Here is a 26336-nt window from a genome sequence, read left to right on the forward strand (position 1 = left end):
AGCAAACCATAGGAAAAGTGATGCTGGGAAGACTGTCTCCGGAGAAGCCAGTCCAAACCATTACCTCCTTTTCTGCTTCTTTCAAAAACATCTCAATAGCTCACAACTGCAGGGCAAGAAATTCAATAACCAAAATTGATATGGCAAAAGCAGAGGGTTGAACCCAAACATCAGGGGAAAAACAATCAATCATCCCCCACACAAACCTCTGTCTATCTTTTGAAATCCATTCCATGAATCCAACACAGAGGCAGATCAGTGTGCCTCACCTCACCTGTCTGGTCCATCGTAAAGAGGAAGTTCCTAGCAAGGATCTATTCCAATAAAGCAGCAGTTCTCAACCTGTGGGTCGCGACCCCTTTGGTGGTTGAACGACCCTTTCACAGGGGTCGCCTAAGACCATCCTGCATATCAGATATTTACATTACGATTCATAACAGTAGCAACATTACAGTTATGCAGTAGCAACGAAAATAATTTTATGGTTGAGTCACAACATGAGGAACTGTATTTAAAGAGCCAGAAGGTTGAGAACCACTGCAATAAAGCCATGTGGCTTGCAGCTACGCCTCTTTGTCACCAACAGGTCAGAAAAGAGTCCCCCTTTAGAAGTGGCAAGGACTAAAGTACTTACTCACTTCCTCCCCATGCTCTCTGCCAGGCAGACCAGCCACACCATAGCAGAAATGGCTATGTCCTCTAATCAAATTTCCAGTCTTCCAGAATGTTCGGCTCCACCTAGTTTCCTGCATATCTGGCCTGCCTCTACTGTTGCATAGAACCAGAAGTGGGTAGAATCCAAAGGCCGGGATTCACAGGTTCTCCCCTGATGCTCTTTCCAAAGCACGCCGAAAGAACTGCCAGATCGGTCTGGGACACAAACACCCGCAGCTTCGAGTTGACATTCTGGGTATCCAAAAAATATCTATTGAATGCCCAATCAGAATAAAGCACTGCCGATACAGCCCAGCCAGGTCAGGCTTGCACAGGGCTCCGGGATGATTAAGTTTCGCCAGTGCACACAGAGCAATATGGATTTCAGGCCTCTGTCCAGGAACAGGGAAAATTGTTCCTTATTGATTTACTTGAGCATAAAAGGGATGTGCAAATTTCCAAAGATCTGCAACTCTGCTATGCCTGGAACTCTGCCAGAAAACTCAGGAAAGCGCGCGCGCGCACACACACACACACACACACACACACACACACACACAACTAAGACACACAATGCAGATGCAGGACTGCCTCACTGGGAATGTTTCCTACCCTGTTAACCTACCCTTTCCCACCCTTTCGCTCTATTCTTCTGTTGTCTTCCATAGAAGAATATGGACTCTCTCCTCTCCCCGTACCTTATTATTGCAACAAGCAATTTATAGAACGAGCAAAGAAATGTACTATTCTCCACCTCCCCCCTCAACTTTCCTATACACATCAGTCAGTTTAAAAACAACCTTTAACACGCATAGTGAACTGCTCCCTGAATCTCCACTGACTTAGCACTAGTCCAGAGCTATTAATGCAATGACTGGGTAGCCACTCCCGATAAGCAACAAGAAAGAAACAGAATAGAGCTTACTTATCGCGACATGGTTTCTTTACTTCCATTATGCCTTGCTCTGGAAACATCAGACAGAGATTATTTTGGTAACTTGACTCAAATTTGCTTTTAAAAGGTTTTTCTCCCAAAAAGAACAGATGCTCAGAGGATGGAAGGACAGAAGATAAAGTGTGAGATGGCCTGATTATGGATAAGTTAGGAACGGTACTCCAGGGAATGAAAAGTGTGCTAAAAGCAGATCAGAGTCCAGAATCTTTGCAAGGCTATGGAATTCACATCTGTCATTTTCAGGAAAACACGACCCTTCCTGTCCACACTGCAGGTTTTCCTCCCAGGCACCAGTGGTGACAAGCTGTTCTAGGAACACATAATAAACCCCATGCCCTTTCAGGTTATCATTGCTTATCATCTTCTGGAAAGACCCCAGGAAAGATGGCTGCAGATAACAGGTGATAGAGACCACAGTGCTGGGGGCCCAAAGGGAGGGGTGAGTGAGCTTCAGGAGGGAGGAGCTGCTAGGGAAGAGGCGCCAAGCTGGGCTTGGACCACCCAGCGAGCACCTTTAAGGGGAAGAACTATGGACAAAAAAGGGCCCATATACTAAGCCTGACAAGTTCAGGGGAGGCCTACAGGGCGGCTTTACAAACTCAGAGACCTAAAGGAACCACATAGTCTGAAATTAAAGCTTTCTAACCAAAACAACAAAAACAATTTTCTAACCAAAAGCAGTACATTGCAGGTTGTCACGTCCTAAGGCAGTATTTTCCCTAACAAAGGTCAATCTTCACCTTAAATGAGCATGTCATTGTCTTTTTTCTTTTTCTTTCTTCCTTTCTTTCTTTCTTTCTTTTTTTCACTAAGATAACATACCTGATAACATACTTTGGAATATAAAAGTAACTTCCTTTTCTCAGGATCCCTGAAAGCACAACCACTGCACCAGAGCAGAGATCACAAATCCCCTCTTTGTTATTATTATCATGTTAACTGTTACTGTTAACTATCCCATATCCACAAATGTAAAATAAATCTGTCAATTCCTGTTACCTTTTAACCAATTCCAAAAATTCTGTACCCTGCTTTGCTTTCTCCAGCCTCCCTAATCCATTACAATTAATTTCATGTGACCCCCTTATGTCTCCTCCCTTTTATTGTAAGGTATAAAATAAGCTGCATAACTGCCATTATCTGGAGCATTTCCTCAATTCTTTGAAGTTTTGCTTCCCAGCAATTGTCTTTAGTTTGGCTCAAATAAACTCATAAAATTCTTATCGGTATGGATGTTTCACAGAACACACCACGATATTTATTAAAAGGTCTAGAGCAGCGGTTCTCAACCTGTGGGCCGCGACCCCTTTGGCGGTCAAATGACCCTTTCACAGGGTCACCGAAGACCATCCTGCATATCAGATATTTACATTATGATTCATAACAGTAGCAATATTACAGTTATGAAGTAGCAATGAAAATAATTTTATGGTTGGGTCACAACATGAGGAATTGTATTTACAGGGCCAGAAGGTTGAGAACCACTGGTCTAGAGAAACAAGAATTTTTTTCAACTATCAAATAACTATAGTTGCCGTAGTGTACATGAGATCCCCAAAATGTATATCTTCCTACTGAAAGTCTGTACCCTTAGACCAGTGGTCGGCAAACCCATTTAGTCAACAGAGCCGAATATCAACAGTACAACGATTGAAATTTCTTTTGAGAGCCAAATTTTTTAAACTTAAACTATAAAGGTAGGTACACTGTTATTAACTTAATTAGGGTACTCCTAAGGCTTAGGAAGAGCCACCTTCAAGGGACCAGAGAGCCGCATGTGGCTTGCGAGCTGCAGTTTGCCAACCACGGCCTTCGACCAACATCTTCCCATTTCCCCCACCTCCAGGACCAAACAACCAGCATTCTACTCTCTAGTTCTATGACTTAGGCTTTCTTAGAGTCCACATGTGGAATCATACAGTTTTTGTCTTTCTCTGACTTATTTTACTTAGCATGATACCCTCAAGGTCCACCCATCCATGTTGTTGCAAATGGTCAGATTTCCTTTGTCATGGCTGAATAATATATATACAGCACACCTTCTTTATTCATCCATCAAAGAACATTTTAAAGGAATCTAAAATCTATATTATTTGACATAGAGAAGAGAAGGTTCAATTGGAGATTAACCAATTCTAAGAACACACTATATAGAGGTCTATAGGCAAATTCTCTAATGCCTTTCGGAGAGAGAAAGATAGAGACTTGACATGACCCCTCATTGTCTCTGAGAACATTGGGACTGGAAGGACTTTAGAGACATAGAACTAGACCCCTAATACCAACATGAATCTGGAACAAGCCATACCTGAAGCACATCCATGGCTGGATTTCTCGATCACAAGGACCACTCAGTTCCCTGTATTCTTTAAGCAAATCTGGGGTGGGTTTTCTTCAGCTCACAGCCAGAAGAACCCTAGTGTATACCAGGTGTATGACATTGGAAAACTAAAAATGGAGGTATCTGTCGAGGTTCTTGTCCCAGAATCAAGAAGGGTTCAGGAAATCTGGAGAAGGCTGTGCGTAGATTAAATAGGAGTCCAGAGATGAAGCATAATTTTGAAATGCATTTGGTGGTCAGAGGAGCTTTGCTTAAAGGAGCTAAGATCTAAGTTCTAAGTTCAGGACCCCATGCTTTTTATTAACACAACTTGTCCTGAGGCAAGGCAGAGATAATACACTTCAAAGGCTATACTCAAGCATTGTCAGAATGGGGGAATTAGCCTAGGGCTGTTCAGGTGTTTGGCCAGTAGCAGGCAATAATATGTAGATTAAGATGCCCTTTAGCTGTCTGGCAGCCAACAATCATCCCTTTTCAGGTATGGGGAAATGCCCTCAGCAATTCCCAACAGGTGACTACAAGTGTAACTCAACCCTGTTGAGTCCCCAAGTTCCATCAACCTTTTGATGAAACTCTTGAAATTATGAGATGCTAGAATTGGCTTCTGGCAGGTATCAATTATTTCAAAAGAGTATCTTACAGATAAATGCAGGACAAGAAAGGCCCTAGCACATTGTCTGGCACTAAACAAGTCTTATACATTCTTTGCTTCTTATAAAAAGATTCACCGGAGTTTCTTTAAATAGTCTTTTCACCTAGCATAGTAAACAAATTATTTACAAATCATCCACAACTTAGGAAAGCATCTGGAGCAGCCAGAAGTAAAGACATAAAACAGTTGAAAGTCCCTGATAATTGAGGCTTCATACAAAATGAAAACAAACATCCTTGACGTTATAATAAATAAATGATAATGTCAACAGGCACACCGAGTCAGACGTTACTACTGCACATACCCACATAAATAAACAAAAATATGATGCAATGAAAAGCTAAGGCTTCCCAAACATTTCAAGAAAGACCCATGGGAGATAAAAGGGGATATTATCAATTGTGCTGACTTTGGCTCATTCTCTTCCCATCTCAGTCCCCTCCTCACCCTCCAACACACACAACACACAATGGGTACCTGGGCAACTAAGATTCCAATCAAGTGCACTGACCTGGGGCAAGGCCCTAGGACGGGGGGTGGTCAGTAGAGGTGGTTCCCTGGGCAAGATGAGCCAGAGAAAATAAAAGATACTGTCACATCCTTGCAAGTACTATCCAGGGTCAAAGCCAAGAAATCCAGATTGTCCAAAATCACCAGGGCAAATTCCAGACTGGTAACAGGAGAAAGATCCAAGGAAGTCAAGAACCAGGAAGAACAGATTGGGGAAGCAACAGTGACATTCGGTCAGGAGAGTAGCCAATAATTGCAAGTCTATACCTACTGATCACAGCACTGTGTGAGATCCTCACTGTGCCTAATCTCACTGAATTCCCACAAGTACTGTGAAGCGATTATTCTTGCCATTTTAAGTTATTTTTTAAAAAAGTTTAAACATACACAAAGGTAGAGAGAATAGTGCAAGGAAACCGCATTACCCATAACACTGCTACAAGAGTGTACTCAGGGACACCCCCGATATTTCTGTCCTCCCGCCACCCACTGCTCATCACTGTCCCTCACCGGCAGCCCAGGAAAGCAGCAGCAAGGCAGGTCAGCAAGCCCAGGCAGACACTTGAGTCAGCCTCTTACTGTTGACTTCATAAGCTCCTGGCCTGGTTCCTACAACAGGTAAACCTCCCTTCAACTGCGTGGGAACAGTGTCCATCTCTGTTCTGTCATCCACAGTGACTGCAGCAAACACCGATGGGGCAGCAGAGTTCAAGTGCCATGTTAAAAAAAAATAGGGAAAGATCTCTGAAGCCCTATTTTCCCCCCATAAATTCCCTTAGGGACAATAAATGTACTGGTATCTTGCACTGTTACTGCCTGCATTCCTTGATTTTCCCCACGAGTACATTAATTTTGTTTTCCCAACTCAGTTATGCATTGTGAACTCACTTCCTAAACCCCTTCAGGATCACATCCACACTGCTGCCCTCTGGAACTGCCTTATCTCTCAAGTCTGTCACCACTACTAACACCCCAACAACATGGAACTTCTTGAGTTCCAAAAGCACAGCTTCCTGTCTTCTGCAAGGATTTTCTCACCTCCTACCCTTTGTCTGAAATGTCTTTCTCCCTCAACAGCCTGGCCAGGGTCCCTAAGCAGCCTGATTATGGCTAACATTCCTTTCCTCGCCTCCTTTTAGAAGGCCTTTTGTGAAAATGTATTGACTCCAGAACTGTGCTGGGTACCACATTGCTGTATCCCCACAATACCTGCACATCTCTCTCTGCACACCCACCACATCATTTTATAATGATTGCTTGTTAGGTTTCTTTACTCCCAATTTGATTGAGTGCTCCTTAAAAGGCTAGGACATTTACTCATTTTTTAAATTTTATTTTTTTTATGTTTAATGGACACAATGGTGAATTTATGTAGACTGAGTTTGAGGAAGAATGCTTAAATATATCTACATAATGAGCAGCTGGAGGTCTAATAGTTAAGTCAAAATATACCTTTAGTATTTTTTAGTCTCCTGTGCCTAACAGAGGGCCTGGCACATAGTAGAGCTCCAGGTAATGTTTATTCAACAAACTGAGTCAATGAAAGGGTAAGATGATAGCCAGCTGGATGGTGGGGAGTGCACACACTAAACTTTCAATCTCTCTGGAATGCTTGATGGTCAGTAGATGCTTAGACGTCCGGCTGATCAAACAAGGTAATGAGCCCCTTGGGTTAAGCACCCAGCATGCACTGAAACTCCCTCCTTCGAGCTCATCCTGGTGCTCAGGTATTTGATACACAAGCTTTGCTCACGCTGCTCATGCCCCTCCTGGTGAGAAGCTGACTAATCACATCCCTATCAGGCCCTTCTCTGAAACTGACAACGACTAAAGAAAAGTAAATCAGAAATACATAGAAATGAGTAAACATCCTCCTCCCACTGATGATGCAGCATCACCCTGATCACGTGAGCCGTCCTTTTCAGGACGTGGGCCCACTCAGTGATGTATTTGCTAGAAATGCCATCCTCACCATCAAGAGTTCTATTCAAAACTCAGTGGGTCAAGGTACCTGCCAATCCCACCCACCATGCAATCTTGGCACACACATCATATAACAGGGCAACTTTCTCCAAGCTCAACATCCTCCACACATGTCTAAAAACAAAAATGCTTCTGAAAAAGTGTGTCTCCCAATCAGCACTGCCTTGGAATTTGTCTGCTTCTAATTTGACTAAGGTGTGGGGAGGAGGGGGGCACCTGGGAGAGGAAGTCATCAAATCGTTCCCTGCAGGTAAGCTATGGTTTCTGCTTTAAGGTTAGTCTTAAAATTCAGATTCCACTGGTATGCTTTCTGTACAAATCACAACTGAATCACCCTAAATCACCAGGGCTAAGCTGAAGGACACTGTTCTTTAAGGTCTATTGTCACTTGATGTTCCCCAAGAATACAGATGTTTTTATTATGGTAATTAGTAGGCTAGCCTTCTCTCCAGAGTAAATCAAACCAAATATATCTTCCCCCAGATTTTTTTTAAAGCATTCTATTTGTTCTTAGAACTCCTAACAATTTTTCAGAGTGACAGTCCTAAGTTTACTGAATCACAAATGGCCTAAGTCTGTCAAGTAGGGATATTTTTCTTCACATAAAAAGAGATTAGAGCGGAGGATTTAACTCTCTAATTTACTGGTAGAACTAATCTCTTTTCACCTTGTAGAAAGTGCACAAGGAACCCTATGAATGTAAAAATCAAACTAAGATCCCAAATCTAAGGCTCCCTCAAGGCCACCGGGGACAGAATTTGCTCCAATAAGTACATGTCCCTAAAAAGGCCTTTCCATTCCAAACCTTGGAAATAGTTTATTCATTGGACACAGCTGAGTGTCCATCTAGCACTTCTGAGGGCTTAGACAAATTATGTTACAACTAATACAGAATGTTGATGATAATATTTTGCAGCAGCCCTATAAGAATAAGGGCCAATGGGGCAGAAGTGCTCAATACCACATAGCCATTAATTACTGTTACCCTTAAACTCTTGATAAATGGACGTGATAAATGGTAAAAACAAAGAAAAGGCTGGTTGGTGTTCTTCAAGGCCTGGAAAAAAAGCTGTTGTCATTGGAGAAAGCGGTTAAGAAATGTGGACTTTCCACAATGCCATAAAAAGGAAAGTGCAACTTGATTCAATGTCTAAACTGGGCTCTTAAGACTGAAAACTCCCTACAGTAGGGAAGCCAGGCAATCAACCAGGCTTGAATTTAATAGAACTACCCTTTAAAACCATCCTTTGTAAATTTTTCATCATCATCCCAATTCTTGGATGAACCTAACCACTGGGTGCACCATCTAAGGCTATGGGCTAAATTTAAGAACCAGCTGAGGGATTAAACAAGTAAATCACTTCTCCTGAGACTCAGTTTCGTCATCCATAAAATGGGTTTGCTCGATGCATCTAATGAGATGGTCTTCTATAAAACATTTTTAGAAACTTTATATAAAGCATGGCATTACTCCCCTTCCAGGGGCCAAGCACCTTCAGGCTAGCTGGTTCAGCTTCTAGATTAAATAAATTGCAGGAAAATTAGCCCCTAACCCCTGAATATCAAGAAGCTGTTAGTCCCAGAGGTGAAGGTATACCTTTGATCACTACTTATTTAGAAAACACTTTTTAAAAACTATAGTTATACCATCTACTGTTGGAAACAGGTAAGTCAAGCAAGCATCTCACTGACTTTACAAAGCCCTAGCAGAGAGCATCCACCCATGGCTTCCCTCACTCCCACAATAAACGCCCCGGTAAGCCTGCGACAGCACCGAGACAACCTCCCCACCGCCGCTGTACAGACTGCACCATCACTATCTGCACGATGACCACGCTGCTCAGAGGGCCACGGAGGAAAGTCGAACAAAAGTGTTGTGTCGATCAACAGTATTTCTCCGCAAGTAGGCAAAAATACACAATGTATGAACAATATTTAACCACCCTCAATAACTGATGTCATTTTCCTTGAATTCTTCTTTTCAAAATTGAACTCAAATTGGTGCCACAGAATAAAAAATGAAATATCAGAAGCACCGACAGCCTTGATCCACCGAAAAGGGATATGGGCCTTGATATGAATTGTGACCTTTGACCCAGGTGCTTCCTGGGAAAACCAGAGAAGTGGTGCTCAGGCCTGGCTGCCCAGTGGTAACATCTGAGTAGCTTTGAAAAGGCCAATGCCTGGGCCCCACCCTGGAGATTCTGGTTTAATTGGTCTGGGGTATGGCCTTGGCATTTGTAGTTATAAATGCTCTCCAAAACTAAACCACTGTATAGCAAATAAGGGTAGGGCACAGTTTTAAAATTTACACTTATTTTAAGATATGGGATTTCAGCCGAAACCGGTTTGGCTCAGTGGATAGAGCGTTGGCCTGCGGACTGAAAGGTCCCGGGTTCGATTCCGGTCAAGGGCATGTGCCTTGGTTGCGGGCACATCCCCAGTGGGAGATGTGCAGGAGGCAGCTGATCGATGTTTCTCTCTCATCGATGTTTCTAACTCTCAATCTCTCTCCCTTCCTCTCTGTAAAAAATCAATAAAATATATTTTTTTTAAGATATGGGATTTCAGAGAGTGACAGCCATAAAAGTAATAATAATAAATATCAAATAAAGGCCATGTCTTCCAGTTTTATAGTTTAAGGAAGAAAACTCTAAAAGAGCACTTATGAAAACCAAATGCTAGAAATCGTTTGTATGGTGGCAATTTTGTAACTTTATGCATTTGTCAAAACCTATACATACACATAAAAAAAAAAGTTATTCAATGGAAATTAAAAATAAACTTAAAACATATAGAGGAAAATAACCAAGTGATATATTCATTTAATCCAGTAATTTTCAATTTTAGGTAAATGCTAGGATCACCCAGGGAGCTTCTAAAAGTCCTGCCCAAGCTGCACCCCGGGTCAATTATATCAGAAGCTTCAGGGAGGTGGTTCCAGTGGGTAGCTGAGTCTCTGATTTCCCCGCAGAATAGTAAGGATACAGACAAAAGTGACCTTAATACATATCCATAGAAATGTGGCTCTGAACCAGTGAAATCACATTTCTATCTACTTTCCACTCACCCAGGGAAGTTGACTAAAGTCTACCCAAGTTTCCAAATACATATTTTTCCTATCAACTTTCATTTGGTTTCAAGATACTGATATGCCCCGTAAGTCAAATAAGAGAGGTGCCTTAGTGCCCACTAGCCCCTCGCTACATGGCTCTCCAACATCAGAATCCCCTGAGGACCTGGCGGGCACACAGAGTGGGGACCCTCCCTGGAGTGTCTGCTCCAGTGGGTCTGTGATGCATTTCTAACAGATTGCCGGGTGATGCTGCTGCTACCACCTGGAGAACCGACGCTATAAAGAAATGTGAACTAAATAAATGGTCAGAAACATGAAAACCACGAGCCAGACAGTGCTTAGGCGAAGACAGCAAGGGCCCTGAGCCTACTTGTTCAGTTTCAATGAACAAGCTGGCATTTAGAAACCAACCTGGAGAAACACATTACAGATTTCTATGAATCACAGAACAGATGATCTCATCTAGAGACTCGCTATTCAAAGTGTAATGCACAAACCAACATTGGCATCACCTAGAACTGGTTGGAAATGCAGCATCTCAGGCCTCACCTCAAACCTATTAGTCAGAAACTGTCTCAGAAGGATCCCTGGGTGATTCAAACGCACATGAAATTGGCCTTGACCAATTCCCTCATTCATGGAACAGATCATTGCTGAGCGCCTACTCTGAGCTACAGCTAGTAGTGAACAGGGCAGGCAAGCTTCTGCTCTCTTGGAGCTTATGTAGAGCAAAGGATCAAACTGAATCTCAGAGACTTGCTACTTCCTCAAGGACGCAGAGCCAGTGAGTGGCAGCGACAGGTTTAGGACCCATATCTCCTAATTCCCTGCAGACTAGCAGAAATAACACAGGTAACTGCCTCTATCAAAATCACAAACATAACTCCCAAAAAAGAGGCTACAAAAAAATAAATTAGAAGTCATTTTCTACATATCACATTAGGAAAGCTCGGCATCAAAAAATCTAATTCTCATAAATCTTAATTCTCTGACCAGACCAGCATTACTACATGATACTGGCCAACACAGGGTGTTCATATGGGTACACTTTTCTTGGAGGTTTCAAAATGGATGAACAGTAGACACGTGTTTAAAAGGAAAAACATCTTGACCCCAGGCATTACCTAATCCTCCAAATCTCTCTTTTGGTACTTGAAAAAATCTGAGGAAACAGGAAGCCTTCTGATTTGTCCAAAATGTACTGCTCTGACACATTTAGATGTTGAACCAATTATTGGTGTTTATTTCCTAATTTATAAAGTATTGTCTAGTTGGAGGAGTGCTCACATTTGTCCAGCTAGGTGCTTTACATAGATTATCCCAATCAATCATATTGTCCCATCATTAAAAAAAAAAAAAAGGTAAGCCTGGACAAAGTATCACATAAACAAAGGCACACAGGTAACACACCTGGAGTGGCAGAGCCAGGCTTTACCTCTAGGTCTGTCTGACTCCTAATCCCTTGCTACTCAAAGCGAGATCCCTGGACCTCCCACCTGGGAGCTGGTTGGAAATGCAGACCCTCGGGCCCCCGCCTAGACCTGCTATATCATAATTTGCATTTTAATCCCTGGTGATGGATGTCCACACTAATGGCTGGGAAGCGCTGTACACACTATTCCAGAGCCAAGCCACCCAGCTCCCACTGGTAAAGGCAATTATCAGCAAATGCCTTTGGTTCGTGCCATGAGCAAACAGCAGCTAATCACCTGAGCCTTGTAGCCAGAATGGGGTACTTGGCACATCATGAACTCACAGTAATTTACAGGGCTTGCTCCAGGGGGGCTTTCTAAACAGCTGCCCACAGGTTGCTGGACAGAAAAACCAACTTCTCTCCCTGGGCAGAGTGCCAGGAAAGCCTGTAGGCCTGGTGTTAACATCTGCAAACTCCCATAAAGACACATAAATATTGTCATGATTCAAATCCTCTTGGCATTACCCACAGGGCATGGACTTTTTTTGCTAAATAATCAATAAGATGAGAAAGAAAAATACTATTATTCTCAGAAAAAAAAAGCAGATCATCTTGGTCTCTATAAATGTGTGTGTGTGTGTGTGTGTAATGGTCCTGAGAGTCTAAAAACCTGAATTAGGGCTCTCACAACTAAATGTAAGTGGGATCCAAATGGATCACTGTTGGGTGAAGAGGAGGGAATGGATCACTGTTGGGTGAAGAGGAGGGAGGGCTGGGGAATGGAGTCAAAGGGATACATCCCCACCAGCTTTCCTGACTATCCTAACTCCAAGTGTGAGTTAGTTTTGAGTTTCTCTAAGTGTGGATCATAGGCCACCTGCTTCAGAATAACTTAAGATGCTTATGACAATATATGTGTTTGGACCCAGGAATACACATATTTAACAGATTCCCGCACACAAAAGTTTGAGGCCAACTGCCCACCCGGATGTAAGTAGTTACATGAGAATTATTAGACTCAACATTTAATTTTACCTTCACAACTCAGGCATTGCAATTCTCAGTTTGCTAAGGAAGAGCTGAGCAGGGAAGTTGGATGCCTTGCCCAAAGTTATACAGCAGGTGAGCAACCGTGGTTTAAACACGACATTCAGAGCCCTTTCAGCTCAATCAAGGCAGCAAATTCACAAACGCCAAGTACAGAACAGCATGGTCCTATTGCCAAATCATTTTTTTTTATTTTTTATTTTTTTGCCAAGTGATGCACAAGCAATGTTTTCCACACACAAAAAAAAGAAAGAAAAGATTTGGTCTCTTTTGTAGAAATATTTCAGGGACTGCTCTCAGCCCCGCTTCCTAGGAGAGGGCGACAACTGCCAAGAGGGCTGAAATCGTGGGGCATGTTGCATGGGGCTGGTGGCTGGGAATGGGCAACAAATACAATCCAATGGCCCAACGAAAGTTCATTCAGCTTCCAGTAAGTTCAAGTTATTCCCAGTGAGTGAAATTTGAAGTCGCATAGACTATAGACTATTCTTTCCATTATGTAAGCCTAGGTCACTCGTCACCTGGGGACACCCACACTTACTCTGAGACAAGGATTCCCAAATGGGGAGCTAAGGCTCCATCTAACACAAACTCCTGGGCAACTTCTGGCTTGGAGATCATAATTCAGGGGATGAAGCACAAATCCATAACAGTACTGGGGGTGGAGAAAATCTCTCATGCTTTCAAGCTGAGTGAGGAAGGCCCAAGTGTGACACATATGAGGGGAAAAATGGGTAAATTCAACTAAGCCTAATTATTTTAATATATACATGGCAATATATGCTATAAAACAGGCCCAACAACCAGTGATAAACTAGAAAAAAATTCCAACTCAAACAACAAAGACTAACTTTTTAGTATATAAGCACTCTAACAAATGGATGAGAATAGACCAACAACCTAATAGGAAAAAAGGCACAAAAGTTTAAACAATTGTCAGAAAGAAAAGTAAGACAGTTCTTCAACAAGTAAAACAATGCTCAACTCCACTAAAAAGAGAAATGCAAATTCAAACTATAAAAAAAAAACCACACGATTTTTCATCTGCAAAAATGAAAAAGGTCAACAAAGAAAGAAATCTGGTAGTGTCTATCAAATTTTCAAACTTATATTCCTTTGATCCAATGACTCTACTTTTAGGAATTTATCCTATACATAAATTTACATATATACAAAATGCTGTTTATTCATAAATATTAATTAACAGTAGCAAAATATTATAGACCAAAAATATCAATCAATAGGGGACTGGGCAAATAAGTTATGGTGCATTCATATGACACAATACTTAAGCAACCATTTAAAAAATAATCCATAAAACCTCCGATTCTAATACCAACATCTGACAGCTTCCCCAGTTCCACCAGCTGCTGTATGCACTCCTCACCTACAAGTCCAAAATCCAATCTACCTTCCAGGGCCCATGTCCCTAAAATTTTCCCTTGAGGCCTTCCCAAGCATCAGAAAGAAGCTCATGGTTCAGCTCTCTCTAGTACTAAATGTGCACGTGTGAACGTAACTGTATGCAAATGTGTACATTGTAGAAACACATATCCTATATAATAAAAGACTAATATTCAAATCAACCGAACAGTGGAATGACCAGTAGGTGGGGGGCGGGGCCAGCAAGCGGGAGGTGCCAGGCCAGCCAAGGTGGGTGCCAGCGGGCAGAGGGAGGGGACAGTGATTGGGGGGGGAGGGGGGGGTCGGCAGCGACTGGTGGTGGCAGAGGGGCGATTGGGGGGTGGGGCTGGCTGCTCACCGACCTGCGCCTCCCACAGGTGGTCCTCCCCTGGGGAGCGGGCCTAAGCTGTCAGTTGGACATCCCTGGAGGGCTCCTGGTCTGCAAGAGGGCGCAGGCCAGGCTGAGGGATCCCCAGAATGCACAAATTTTCGTACACTGGCCTCTAGTACATACATAAACTCTAACAGACTCTAAGCATAGACTGTTTATTGGTGGATATGCACATGGGCTGCACAGCTCACACATATATTTAAGTCTTGTGAACTTCCCCCAGCCTAACTTTTCAGTTGTTCATGGCTTGTCTGTGCACATGGCTTCTGTCACCTCTCTGTTGCCTCTCACACAGAAACGTGAGTTTTTCTAAACGTCCACACAGAAACAGATCACTTGGGACAGGGTCTGAGAAAAATCTACTTGAAAAATAGAGACAGCCAGCAGCCTAAGCTAACAGAGACATGATATTTTATGGTTTTGCTTCTATTTGGAGACAGAACACCTTTACGATCTTGGAGGGATCTGCCCAGCAGAGGAGAATGCCTCTTGACCCTTCATGGGAAGGGGCCCTGGGACCACTGTGACGGGCCAGGTCACCCCAGAGCAGAATCTGGTGTTGGTGTCAGAGGGGACTCAGAGGAGACTCTGCGGAGAGGCAGAAGTGGGCCCCAGGGGTGCACGTGTGCAAACCCATGAGCCACAGTGCCCGGGAATAATGGTTATCCACTGGCATGAGTGCATATCCAAAGGAAATGCACAGTGTTTTCCGGTCTTTCGAAAAATACATACTGATTAGTTTTCTTAAATATTTTGCTTGTTTAGTTTGCTGAGTATGTTGCTTAAAGAAAAAAAATAGATGCACAAACCATCTGCATGACCAACCACATCGTGGGCACTCCCACCCACCCCCTCATGCTGCACTCCCACCATTAATGCAAGAGGGCAGCAGAGCTATAGATCAACACCACAATGCAGAGTGTTCTGACAAGCAGACTATCAGAGCACCTCAGCAGGGTGCTGACAGACAGGGCCTGAACTAGAGGCGGGTGGTGTGGATCCTGCGATGAGGGCAGCAACCCAGGCCTCAGCTCCGCTGCTCACCAACGGCATCTGAGGGGAGACCACCTGTGTGGGACTTAGTCTCCTCAACCCTTAAACCACAGAGGGGCTCCTTCCAGACAAAATGTCTATGGCAATCTCCCATTTTCTGCAAGGAATCTGGCACTGTTACTGAAGGTGTGATATAAGGGAACAAAGCAGAGGGAGTCAAAATTGTCAAGAAAAGGGAGACTGCGGTACATTTTCACCAGTTTCTGATACCCGAGGAAAAGACCAAACTGAACTCTAAAATTACCACCGAAAAGAAATTGTACCAACCTCAAGTACGGTTCTGCCAATGGCCCAAGAAAATACGACAGGGGAGAGAGGGTGAGGACCTAGTGAATAGGGACCCAGGGACCTAGTGAAGAACCGCCTTTCAGAAGTGAACATGGGGTGCATTCAGTACATGGCAGTAGAACCAAGTCACATAAATTTGTATGCACATGTTAATCCCGTGCTGGTTTAAGTCCTCTCTAAGAGACTGGTACACATTCCAGGGAGTTCTGGGAACATTTTACATGTGATCCTCATTTTGTGCAAGAAGATCCCTTGCCTGGGGCACATAGCTACCTTTAGTAACTTAATTTTACTAAGTAGATTAAACATACCAAAGAGGCAGTGTAGGGCCCTGGTTAGGAGGGCGAGACCAGACAGAACACGGCAGGAGCCACATGACCTTGAGTGAATGCTGTTCATTGCCTAAGCCTCGGATTTCTCACAGGAAAACTGGAATAGCAGCAGCATTCTCATAAAGATGCTGTGACATGAATTAATGCACACAGATACTATGGTGATGAGCAAGGCGATGCCTACGACAGCATTACTCTTGTCCTAGCTGGCTAACTTTATGACTTGCATTCTGTGGGCCTTCCCCCCTCCCCTTGAGTATGAAATGAAGGAAGGTCCTTTCTAACTTAAATCCTTTGATTCTAAGGTCCTCTCTATTCACCTGCTTAAGAGACTCATCATGGACAGTAGAAACCTACTTGAACTTCCAGATCCTACCAGTGTCTCTCTTGTTTTTTTTGTTTTTGTTTTTTTAAAATATATTTTATTGATTTTTTACAGAGAGAAAGGGAGAGAGATAGAGAGTTAGAAACATCGATGAGGGAGAAACATCGATCAGCTGCCTCCGGCACATCTCCTACTGGGGATGTGCCCGCAACCCAGTTACATGCCCTTGACCGGAATCGAACCTGGGACCTCTCAGTCCGCAGGCCGACGCTCTATCCACTGAGCCAAACCGGTTTCGGCGAGTCTCTCTTGTTTTAAAAAATATATTTTTATTGACTTCAGAGAGGAAAAGAGAGGGAGAGAGAGATAGAAACATCAGTGATGAGAATCATTGATTGACTGCCTCCTGCACGCCCCCTACTGGGGATCGACCCCATAACCCAGGTATGTGCCCCTGACTGGAATCGAAACCAGGACCCTTCAGTCCACAGGCCGACGCTCTACCCACTGAGCAATCAGCTAGGGCTACCCTACTTTCTTAAAATCCAAAAGAATGAATAAAAAGCAAACATATAATGTGTGCATGAATGCAACAACTGATTGCAAATTCTAAGCTGTGAGTCTGAATTAATGAAGAATGAAGTTGTAGGTGACTCTAGTCTCAATAGATATCATTTACTGACACTGACTTTATGCCAGACACAGAGCTGTCCAAAATACCTAATTTCATCTACTCTTTAGGAATCTACTCCAAGGTTGGTGTCTGAGGTTGTGAGAGGAGAAATCACTGGCTTTCATCCCAGGAGACACAGCTCTCCCTGGCTCTCAGGTCTGGGGTCTCTCTACCCACACTTCCTCAGCACCACTGAGCTCCAACAAGGAAATGAACGCTGCTTCCTACACACACACAAACACACACGTCCTACTGAGGATGGGAACTGTTACATTAAGAGACAAATTTGGAGTAGAAAATTCTCCTTTTACAAAGCTCCTATTCACAGCTTTTGAAAGTCGATGGTTTTAATTTATGTGGCAATGAGACATTTTAATTCCCAGCATTGAAAAGGCTATGCCATCAGGGCACAGGAATGCTGGAAAATCCCCAAATTCCCATTACCAAGGAGTCTCAGGTGGTTTTCAGGGCTGTTGCCCCTGAGACACTGGAAGGGTAAGGATTTATGTTTACGAAAGACCTGACTGAGAAGCAGAGAGTAGTTCCCAGATCAAACAGCCCTCCACTCGGGCCCCTGGAAAGGAAACAGGAGCAGCATCTAATCCCCGGTGAACCTGGGGTGGTCCACAGCAGACTTGCTTCTCTACTGCCCAGCATGCAGGTCAGCCCCGCCAGCCTGCGAGCTCCCCAGCTGGGGTCTGTACGCTCAAGAGGAATGGAAGAGCATCTTGCAGTCGCAGAGCCCTGGGACATTTACTGTCTTCCTGGCTTTCATTTCTAACTTTAAGCTGGCCATATGACACTGAGTTTTAAAAATTTATTGAAGGGTGGACATGGTCATTTTTTTTTTCATGAACGTCCCACATTTGCTTAAGAATAAGCATGCTCCAGGAATAGGAACTGTGTTCTAGCCATGTCCACTAGATTAAGCTTCTGAATCTTTACTGTTTTATTGTTTGCCCATTTGATATATCAACTACTAGCAAAGGTGGGTTAATTTTTCCCTCGATGTCAATGGATAGTCAACTTCTCCCATTGAGAGCCAGTCAATTATCATTCTCTCTACATATATGTGTACATGTATAAAAAGCTATGCATTGAGGGCAAGCAAGTTTAGAATTATTATACGTGCCAGGTGTACTGTGTTTCAGATTTACAGTTTACAGGTAGCGTCAGAGTCCGTATAAATCTGGGTGTGAGTCCCAATTCCATAAGGTGTTCTAAGCCTCAGTTTTTTCATCCATAAAAACAAGACATACCTCAAAACCCAGGGGCTTCATGAGCGGGTTAAATAAGAAAGTGCGTGGCACTTCGCACAGTGCCTGCTCTCAAGGCGCTAGCTGCTAATAAAATGCTCCACGACTTGCCCAAGATCATGCAGCTATTGATTAGTATGGAAGTAGAGCCCTCTGACCTCTTGCCAATCAGGAGGCAGGAGGGGTTCGGGAGGAGGCAGATGCATCAAAAGTGCTTATTCTTGGGCTTCACAGTTGGAAGAGTGCAGAGTAACACTACCCCATCCTTACTATTGGGAATGTTAAGTCACTCATCAGCTGAACACTCCACCTGCCCCACCTTAACTGCAATTGCCCAGGTTAGCTTGTTCTCTCTGGGATTTATCTTCCCTAGTTGCTGGCTTGAAGGCTCTGTTGAAACAACTGCACAAGGATGCAATCTTCTGGTTCTGAAAAACACTTGGCATATTTAAAGCGGGCCAGAGTTAGTATCTAAACTGTAGGTGACTTCTGAAGGATTATCCCAACCTTGGGACCCATAGAGGGTGTGTGTGTGTGTGTGTGTGTGTGTGTGTGTGTGTGTGTGTTTGGGGAAGTGGTGTGTGTGTTTGAAAGCAGTTTCAGGACAGACCATTCATGTCATTATGCAGCTTCCAAATCCTCGACAACAGTCTCCCACATCCCAGCAGGGTGAGTGAAGCTTTGTCAGAGTCAAAGTTAATTGCACGTCAGAGGGAGAAGATGCAATTTTCTTCTCCAGCATTTGAACTCTGAAATTCACGCTTGGGAGTCATTCTGTCCTGAAAATGTCAGCTGCAGGAAAATACAACAAAAGAAACAGAATAAACTAACAAGGAAACTTGCCAAACAGAAGAACATTCTTAGAAAGCCTCAGGGGTTAGCAAGTCAGATTTGCTTTAGAATAAAATAATAATTTTAAAAAGCAGAAAACACACTTTCCTGTTGAAAAGGAACTCCTGCAGAAAGGTTTTTCACCTCCATGCTCATTAGGAACAGGTAACTGCAGAAAGCCCATGGGGTGTACAGGAGGGTGCCGGGTTCGGCTGCCAGGATCCAGCACGGACCCGCCCACACAATGGCTGGGCAGCAATCCTTGGGAAGCTGACCCATATCTCCTTCAGGAGAACTTGGTAAGTGGACCACCACAGCCTAAAACCTCATTCGGAACCAACCAATTGCATAATTTGTCAAACCCAGGAAGAAACTATTTCTCCCCAGGATTTACTGACATAGATTCTCTCTCTCTCTTATTTCTTGATATCTTTCCTCTAAAATAAAAGGAAAACCACTCAGATATCCAGCTTTCTTTAGAGACTCTCCTCACCATTTGTCAGAGCCCAATGTCAACAATTCGAGTCACGTATCCATAAAAGGCTGCACTAAATCGACTTGAGTGCCCCCATACCTCACAATGGCCATTCTTTGCTTTGCTCAAAACCATTGCACGGACATAAGAAAGTCAGCCACAGGGAAGACATACAGGGCTGGGGTGTGATCTACAGTGTCCCCCCAAACTATCTGTGATCACCTTTCCCTTCCAGCTTCAGGTGTGTAGTTGAAGTACCTTTGGACCAGAATTCAAAGGACCATTCATGCTTCATTGTCAATCTTTGTGAGAGACAAAGGAATGACAGTAGGAAGAGAAAGTGAAGATTTAAAGTGAAATGCTCTCTCCCTTTCATTCCATGTGAGCCAACGAGGCAAAAGCCTCTACTTTAACCCTTCCCTCTGGAGAGGACAAAGGAATTAAACATACACTCCCCTCTCAAAGATCAGACAATCACATGCAAAACTAAAAGGTCCCTAGTAAAATGCCCTAGTAAGAATAAAAGGAAAACCATCAAAGAGATTACTGTATACACAATTTTTTTAATTTTTCTGATTTTATTTTTCAGCTAACAAAGATGGATTAAATGCAAACCTAATTCCATCTCTGTTCCCCACATGCACCAAAATAACCCCCAGTGGCTAGTCAGACAAACATTACTTCAAGCATTTTCCATGCAAATGACAACTACCATTAATTGAACACCTGCTGCACGCCAGGTACAAGTCTAACTCTTCGCCTGTATCACCAGCTTGTTCTTCACAACTTTTCTATGAGATGGCTATTTCAAACCCACTTTATGGACAAGGAGACAGGCTGTGAATGGCAGCTTATTTGTCCAAGTCTGTACCATCCAACCCTACTGGTAAGTACAATGTCTAAAATAGCTAGATTCATATACTTTTATTATTGTTGTTGTTGTTAATGCTCATCCAAGGATATTTTTTCCATTGATGTTTTAGAGTGTGGAAGGGAGGGGGAGAGACAGAGAGAGAGAGAAAAAGCAATGTGAGAGAGTCACATCAATTGGTTGCCTCCCACACAAGCCCAGAATTTCCAGGGTTTATTTAATATGTTGTCATCATCTCCTGCTAATGATTTATATTGAAAAGGCACAGGAAGCAAAGTCCCTCAGTGTCTCATTTATGAACCACTAGGGATGCAGCTTAAAATAAGGGTGTAAGCAGCCACAACCAAATTGCTTAACCATTTAGTGCCTCAGTTCCTTTATCAATAAAATGGGAATAGTAGTAAACTACACTTACATTTGTTCTGAAGCTTAAATAAGTTAATACTTCTGGCCACACTTAGAACTCTGTGTGGTACATATAAGTGCTCAATAAATTTTAAATATTATCTATTCCTTTAGCATTATACTTCTTTCCCACACTAAAAAGGCAACACTAACAGTTAGTACACCATAATTTTTCATGCTTTATCCCATTTAGTCCTCCAAACACTCTGAAGAGGCAGATAGGAATCTGATTTTCAGTTGAAGAACCTAAGGTCCAGACAAGTGTAAAATCTTACCTAACATCATATGTTGTCTGTGTGGGTTATATGCCATTGAGTTGGCTCCAACTATGGCGACCCTATGGATGAGTGATGTCCACCATGCCCTGCCCTCAACAGTACTACTCCGCTCCTATATATTCATGCCTGTGGCTTCTTTTATGGAGTCAATCCATCTCACCCTTGACCTTCCTCTTTCCCTGCTGCCTTCTGTTTTTCCCAGCATATGCTAGGGACCTGAAATCTGAACCTAAGTCTGTTTGTCTTCAAAGGCTAGGCTCTTCCCACCTCACCAAGCCCTGCACTCCTTTCCTGCCTTAGGCACAAGTAACTAAAAAGGAGTCCTGCTAGCCAACATTTATTGAGTATTCATTAAGTGTTAGGCCTGAAGTAGGTGCCTTATATGCCTTCTCACTCCACACAGCAAACTTGATGGACAGGTAAAATCACTATTCCCATTTTTCAGATGACAAAACTAAGGTTTCAATAGTTGAAGTAATATAGAATTACTTCAGGGATATGAAATAAGTAGGAGAGCTAGGAGAAGTCTTTTGAGTCTCTCAATTGTTTTATTAACAAAAAGAAAGAAAGGGGAAGGGAGGAAGAAAAATTTATTCAACGGGTCCAGCAAACCTTTGTACCATCAAATCAGTATGTTCTGCAGAAGAGTTAGTATGTTCGTTTTTCAGAGTGAATAATGTTGGTAGGATATGAAGTTCCTAATTCTCTTATAACAACATTAACAGTATGCTTGACTTAGAATATAAGTAGAGCACTCAACAATCTCTAGGGCAAAGTTATGTTTGCTAAACAAAACAATAAATAGGCACAAAATAAAAATGTTGGAGTGGGGGGGGGGTAATTATTCAAATTCATTACCGAACAACAATCACCACCTCATTTTTCTCCAGTGTCCTACAAAAGGAAGTGGAGATGAACAACCACAGCCCCTAACAAATCGAAAGGAAAATCAGGAATGATTTTGCTTGGCGTTTGTTTCTTTCTATATGGATTTAACTCAGCCATTTTTCAAACAAAAACATGAAATGTCACCCCCCTCCCCCCCAAATAAAACAAATATTTCAAACTTTCCTGCGATTTTCTGTTAACAGCAGTTTGGCGTATAAAGGAAATGGCAGGACAAATGGAGTGGGGTGAGTCTGAGGAGCAGTAAAGAGGGACAGACAGACAGACGGACTATGAGAGAAAAGGCACAGGCACAGAAAGGGGGTGAGCTGGAGGTGCAGAACAGGAGGAGGGGCGTGGTCAGCCTGCTCTGCCTTAGTAACTCACCTGTCCTTGGCTACAATAATGTCCACCCTCCACTGAAATCTACTTAGCGCATTCATCTGCATCCATGATCCTCAGTGAGACAGCGCCAGTGAGGAGCTGCCCCCATGATGAACGGGAAGGAGTGGTTCTGCACTGTCTCCCAGCCTCCAGCAGCAGTTAGAGTAATACCACGACTTGATGGCCCAGCGGAAATCGGTTTCCCTCCTCTCTCCTCGCCTACGCCTTTGCAAGAAAACTCAGGATCAAGTTTACCGAAGTAAAATTCTGCCTCTTTACCATGCAATTGCTTACCTCATCTCCTACCTGAAATTGTGTCACACACGCAGCTCAAAAACACCTCTCTGCTATCCAAGTGATGCTAGGCACACTACTAAGAATGACTGCACAGCACAAGCAACTGAGTAGTGAGTGCTATGATTGATCACCTGCCTCTCAGAGCTTCCGTCCAGTGAAGCAAGGCAGGCATAGGCTGTGCCAAAGGCAGAAGGACCCAGGCCTTCAGCCCTGGGAAGAAACAAAAGGGGCAGAAAGGGAAACCAAGGCTGTAGCAGCTGCCTAGAAGCGAGCATGCACCCAAAGTTGAAATCCAAGTACTTGAGGTAATTATAGGTCACTGACAGTTCCATACAGTGAATGCGCTCCCTCGTCTGACATCAATTTTCTCTTATTTGTAGTCAAAACAAGTCTCAAGTGAAATTTAGAATTCTTCAGGCAAAGCAGCACAGCTCCTAACTAGATGCCAGGGTGATGTGCTTAGGACAAAAATAAACCTCCAGCCCACATGACAACACCAAGAACATAAACCAACGAGGGGAGGATGCTGTGTGTCACTCGCCAAGAAGAGAGAACAGAAAATCACATATTCTGGAACTAATTTAAAAGCTCTCACTGCTCAGAACCGATAATAAATTGTGAGCGCGTCAAGCCCTCTTTCAATACTGCCGTACCCTCAGTCCATCAATAATTTAGGACGAGCTGCAACACGAACAGACATGGATTCTACTTGGACAGGTCACTATACCTCTCTACACCCACATCTCCACTCCTAAAAAGAGATGGTTGGATTGGACAAGCCTCAAGGAGTCTCATTCTCAACGTCTTCAGTTTGGGGATTCACCTGCACAGCTGTCTGTTGGCAGCCTCTAGGTCACAGCCGTGTTATATTGGGGCTGCCCCTCCCACTCGGGGTCCTGTGGAATAGGCCATTCTCCAGCATGGGTTTCAGTCAGGCACTGCATGGGAGGGACATGTCACCAGGGCCGTTGGTGTGTGCACAAAGGAAAGGCAGAGGCCTGCGAGAGGAATGTCCAGCATGCTCTGCTGGATGTATTTATACTTTAGGATCTCTCCGCTGCCAAGGGAATTCATGGGAGTCTGATATAAAACACAAACAAACGTGTGTACACGCAGTGAAAACCAAGATAAAATAAAAACCCTGAAACCATATGGCGTTCTCTCCATAACACGAGTCACTTAGTCCCTGGTAGCATGTCCACACAGATAGCCTAAGGATGTCCATGCCAGCAGCAACCCTGCAAACCTTCTAGCACTCCTTCCGTAAGTGAGAATATGCATCCGAAAGTTTACTAACCTCGACAAATAATAGGACCCTGCAGTAGTTATAGCTCAAAAGGGGAAGAGAACGCTTAAAATTCCTGTGCGCAGGTGCACCTGAAAACAACAGTATAGTTGCTGGCTGTTTAGCGAAAGTCTGGAAGCTGCCAATTTTCATTGACAGTAAAATGGGTAAATTATAGTGCGTTCACACAACCGGTTACTACACAGCAATGAAAACGAACAAATGTGGCCATCAATGGCATGGATGCATCTCACACAGGGCGCTGAGCTAACAGCACTAACTACATACAATAAATGTTTTCACTGGAGACAGCCATCTACCACATAGATTTACACAGAAAATGACAAAACTCAGAGGACTAGAAGTGATAAAAATCTTAGCATTAGCATGGGCCTGAGATCTCTAGCTGGGCAGCATCAGGGCACAGATAAGGAATCAAAGGTGGGCAGGGAGTTCAAAGTCACAGGTGCTCCAACGTCCCAAGTCTGTAACTTTGCACCACGCCAGCTCCTCCTGCCAAAACATTAAACACTTACATTTCTGCTCTCCTTCGTGTCCATGAGGCATGTAAGAGAAACCCAGCTTGCTCATTCACTTTCTTCCAGGAGAGTTTTCCCTTCCCCAGCTTGTTAATTCCGCACCCCCACAAGATAAAGACAGAAGCTGATTTAACTCTTCTCATGAGCTATGCCAATTATTTAGGGACGATATCTCTTGAATACTCACGGGCTTCTGAGAGATTAGATGCAACTTATAACTCTCTGAGTCTAACACTTCAGTTATAATCACAACCTGACACAGACTTACTTTCCGTATTTTGAAATAATCCATCAAATTGACTGGTACAACTTCCTTGTTCTTCTCTCTGTCACATGTCAATGTCCATGCACTGCTAACATTTCTTCAAAGGTACTTGAAGGTCAGATTGTGTTTCCATGCTAATGACTGCTCTGAATTAATTACCATTCTTAGACAACCTTCTCTGTCCAATACAAGTTATGAAAGGCCTTTGAGGGGGAAAAAAAAATAAAACACATTAACACTTTGCTCAAAACATATCATGCCTACTTTTAAAGGGAGACCACTGGGAGTCTTCTTGAAGGCATCACATACATTTGACCTTTTGAACGGAATTATATTTCACTGACACAATGGGAGAAGTTTTAGGGTTATTTTTTTCATACTTCTACTGACATAATGAAATCAGGCAAAACCTCATTCACAGTCTATTCAAAAGTTTTGCTCTCAGGTAATAAAAGAGCCTCTGGGAAATTAATTACTGAAAATAACGAAGAAAAGTTGGGGCTGTGTGCATATTGAGCTAGTAGCCTTCAAGAGATGTGTGACGATTGAGAAACTAAGATGGCGGCATAGATAAACACCGGGAAATAGTCGCCTCACACAACAATTGAAAAATATCCCAAAGGACGGAGCAAACATCGTCCAGAACAACAGGAAGGCTGGCTGAGTGTAATTTCTACAACTAGAAGAAAAGAAAAGCACGCTGAGCGCCAGAGGAGCTGCGGAGGCTGAGTGCAGAGGTACGGCGGCGGCTCGCGCGCGCGGAAAGTGGGTGGCACCCGAGGACACGGCTGTCTTTCTGAATCACAAGCTCCCGACTGCTCTGATCTCCGGTTCCAGGAAGTCTCTGGGGACCCAGGACTCATACGGGGAGAGGCTGGTCTGTCAGGCGGCAGCGGGCGAACTTGAGGGCGGATTTCCCTCAGAGGTGCTTGCAGCCATTACCGGGACACTGAGACGCGTGACTCTGGGCGCGGAGAATCACCATAGCTGTTTTCTCCGCCCTTTGACTCCCTGAGACCCCGCCCCACCCAGGCTGCGGCAGAGGCTTTTGCATGTCAATGTACCTAACTACAGCCCAGCCAGGCAGACCCGGAACTTCCAAGAGAAGGCCCAAGGCCCCGCAGCGGCTTGCATTGCTTCACAGCTGAGCCTCTTCGTGGCTCCGGCTGTGTGGCCTCAGGCAGGGGCTGAATTAGCACCTCCTTAGATCCAGGAGCCACTGTACCCAGTGGTCAGAGGGGGACCATTCTCCCACTTCAGACACAGCTGCTTCCCACAGCCAATTGGCCTGGAGGTCAATTCCTCCCACTGATCCTACAACAACCAAGGCACCAAGAGTGCACCAAGAGTGTCCACCCCAGGTAACTGGGGAGGCTGAGCCACTGGGCCCTACAGGACACCTGGCGCGCAGGGCCACTCTATCAACACAGGGAAGCAGCCAAAATGCGGAGACAAAGAAACAGGTCA

At 43.8% G+C, this 26336-nt stretch overlaps 1 protein-coding gene across 1 annotated transcript in view; it reads right to left on the bottom strand.

Moving 5' to 3' along the window:
- Positions 1 to 26336, bottom strand: part of TLN2 (talin 2) — a 428326-nt gene that overhangs the window by 284485 nt on the left and 117505 nt on the right. Inside the window, exon 3 of the mRNA XM_081089528.1 lies at positions 24873 to 25072. The gene's annotated coding sequence lies outside the window, so the exon portion shown is untranslated. The remainder of the gene's footprint in view (positions 1 to 24872; positions 25073 to 26336) is intronic.

This window comes from Myotis nattereri, assembly GCF_964212035.1.
Source record: "Myotis nattereri genome assembly, chromosome: 1".
Classification (NCBI taxonomy): domain Eukaryota; kingdom Metazoa; phylum Chordata; class Mammalia; order Chiroptera; family Vespertilionidae; genus Myotis; species Myotis nattereri.